Below are 2,999 nucleotides of genomic sequence, written 5' to 3'. Positions count from 1 at the left end.
AAAAAAAAAAAACCCACTAGGAAGTATTTAACAGTCTCAAGTTCCTAATGTTATCTTGTTATAGTTAAGTTTATATAACACCTTGATCTACCCATTTCAATGTTCTAGGAATGGGAGCTTCAGGGTGTTTTGATGAATACTTTTCTAAAGATAGAGAATAAGGTATAAACCACAAAACTAAAAAAAAAAATCAACATAGGTTTTTATTGCACATGAAACTTTCTAAAGGAAGTCAAAGTATGCATTTGTAAGAGATTGTATTTGAAGGAAAAAAAATCAAACTATTCATTAAAATAATACCATTTATTAGTATGAAAATATCATGTTGCCATAACTTCTGTAAGTTTTTCCCTTTAGGTTTTCAGAGCTCCAACTAAATACTAGAGTTCTAGACCAGCATTCTATTCCAAATAATAAGTCAAAGCACAAGATTTTATATTCTGAATAAGAGGGATTATAATAAATCAAGAGAAAAGCATAGAAAAGCAGTCATTAAAAAGGATGTGACAGATGAGGTAGTTACTTAATAATAATTATGTTAAAGCCACTCCAAGAGCTGGGCACGGTGGTGCTCACCTTTACTCATAGCCCTTTGGAGGCAAAGGCAGGTGAAATCTCTGTGAGTTTGAGGCCAGTGTGGTCTACACAGTGAGTTCCAGGACAGTCAGGGCTATGTAGAGAAACCCCCAAAACAAAACTAAACCAAACATTCCAACTGCGTGTTAACTATAGAAAATATCTCTATATTTCATCTCATATTTCTGCCCAAATGATACGATTCCCACTCTCGGATTAGAATTGTAGCCTAATCAACAATCTTCATGGGTTTCAGTTTTATTTAATTTTTAATTTCTAAATTTTAAACACTTAGGCTCAAGCAATCTCCCACTTCCCAAATAACTAGAACTACAGGCACTGTCACCATACTCAGTTTCAAGGAATTGTCACAAAATATTTTTATTAACAACAGAAAAACAAACAAAAACCAAAACCAAACAAACCAAGAGGCTTCAGAGGAACCGTGGTTGGAAATGGACAGGATACTTTCTGCTTCAGTGTCTGTGAGATACAAATCTTGGTGCTACCAGGGCAGAATTATGGTCTGTGACTATAGCTACTGAGTCAGAAGAGGGATGCTGAGCTCTCTCCCAACATTGCCACAGCACTGACACTGGCCCTGGACTGAGTCCTCAGACAGGCTGAGAAGGGGTTGGCTGTCTCCTGTTGGCCTGAAGAGATGCCTCCATCTTCCCTCAGCAGCATTCTCCTTACGGGTTAATCAGGATGAGCGTGTAGGACTTACCACACACCTGGAGCTGGCAGGGAAGAGCCTGCTGCGTAATGACTTTGGCTACCTTGGAGCTCTTCTCAGCACTGTGGTGAAAACCTTTATCAGGGGCCACACTGGGACACCAAGGACAACAGACAGGCTTGGCCCTTCATCTGTGAACTTCTCGGGCCCCAAGGAAGACACTGTACTAGGGGACCTTAAGAGTCACCCTGGGAGGGCTTGATATGCTCCTGATGCCAGAAGGTTTGAGCCAGGAGGTAGAGACTCCAGGTGCTGGGTATATGGAATGTTCATCACAGATTATGGGATACATGCTCTGGATCCATGGCTGCTGCTTGTTCACTGCAGGCCATGAGTACTAGAGTGAAGACGTGTCCAGGGACCAAGAGGAAGCAGCCTTTTAAAGTGTCAGTGAACCTAAGTGATCAACTGGAAGAATTCCAAATTAACCTCTTTCATGAAGCCTGCAGATGGTGAATTTGTCTTCTGTCTGTCTAGTTATCACTCTTTCTATCTTTTTCTTTCTTTCCCTTTCCTTCTCCCTCTCTTCCCTCTGTGAACTTCTAGGACCCCGAGGAAGACACTGTACTAGGGGACCTTAAGAGTCACCCTGGGTGAGCTTGATATACTCTTTATCCAGGAGGTTTGAGCCACGAGGTAGAGACTCCAAGTGCTAGATGTGTGTGTGGGACTCTTAAGGTGCCCAGTACAGTGTTTTCCTCGGGGCCCTAGAAGTTCAGAGGGAGGAGAGGGAGAAGCAGAGGGAGGGAAAGTGTGAGAGGGAAAAGAGAGATAGAAAGAAGACACGTTGACCATCTTGACCATGTGTCTCTACACCGCCTGGCCAGAAGACTCCTGCAGCAAAGTTGTCCTTCCTAAGCACATACCTAGCCCTGAATGAGCAGTCTTCCTCACAACTACAGCAAGATACCAAGGTAACTCAATAGGAAAGAATAATCTTTTAATTAAGAGGTTCTGGAATGATTAGATGGTCATACGCCAGAAAAAAGTCCTTTATCCTTACTTCAGCAATGTATAAAATTTAACTTAAAATGCCTAAAGGGTCAAACTCAGAAGTCCACACTATAATGCTCGTACAAGGAAACATAAATTAAATCTACTATAATGGCTTATTTCTTCACTATAGTATTTATGATATAAGAACTAACAAGGAAATAAAGGAAAGAGGGGGGGGAGGGAGGAGAGGAAGAAGGAAAGGGAGGGAAAAGTGAGAAAGAAAAAGACAGACAGAGTGATAGACACAGTCAGACAGACAATGGCACACATCTATAATCCCAACATTTGGGAAACAGAGGCAAAGTGGTAACTGAGTTGGAGGACAGCCTGGGCTACAGAGTGGACAGCCTGGGCTACAGAGTGAGACCCCGTGGAAGGATGGGAAGGAACGGGTAGATACGAAAATAAAATTGATTTCAATCCAACCAAAGCTCTAGTCGTGGTGTGGTCACTTTGGGACACAGCTATGAGTGTGCAGAAGCCTTCACGCCTAGGGGTTTGGCCAAGTGAGACTAAGGCCTGTGTTTTTTTTTTGTTTGTTTGTTTGTTTGTTTTATCTTACATTATTTTAATTAATTTTTAAATTATCTTAATTTTTTTAAATTTTTAATATTTTTATTACATATTTTCCTCAATTACATTTCCAATACTATCCCAAAAGTCCCCCATAGCGCCCCCCACTTCCCTACCC

At 41.3% G+C, this 2,999-nt stretch overlaps 1 protein-coding gene across 2 annotated transcripts in view; it reads right to left on the bottom strand.

The window, feature by feature from the left end:
- The window catches only part of Vamp4 (vesicle associated membrane protein 4), a 30,547-nt gene that overhangs the window by 19,161 nt on the left and 8,387 nt on the right, over positions 1-2,999 (bottom strand). The gene's annotated exons all lie outside the window — the stretch shown is intronic.

Source organism: Mus caroli, chromosome 1 (assembly GCF_900094665.2).
Source record: "Mus caroli chromosome 1, CAROLI_EIJ_v1.1, whole genome shotgun sequence".
NCBI classification, from domain to species: domain Eukaryota; kingdom Metazoa; phylum Chordata; class Mammalia; order Rodentia; family Muridae; genus Mus; species Mus caroli.
This window is presented reverse-complemented; position numbering and strand designations above follow the sequence as displayed.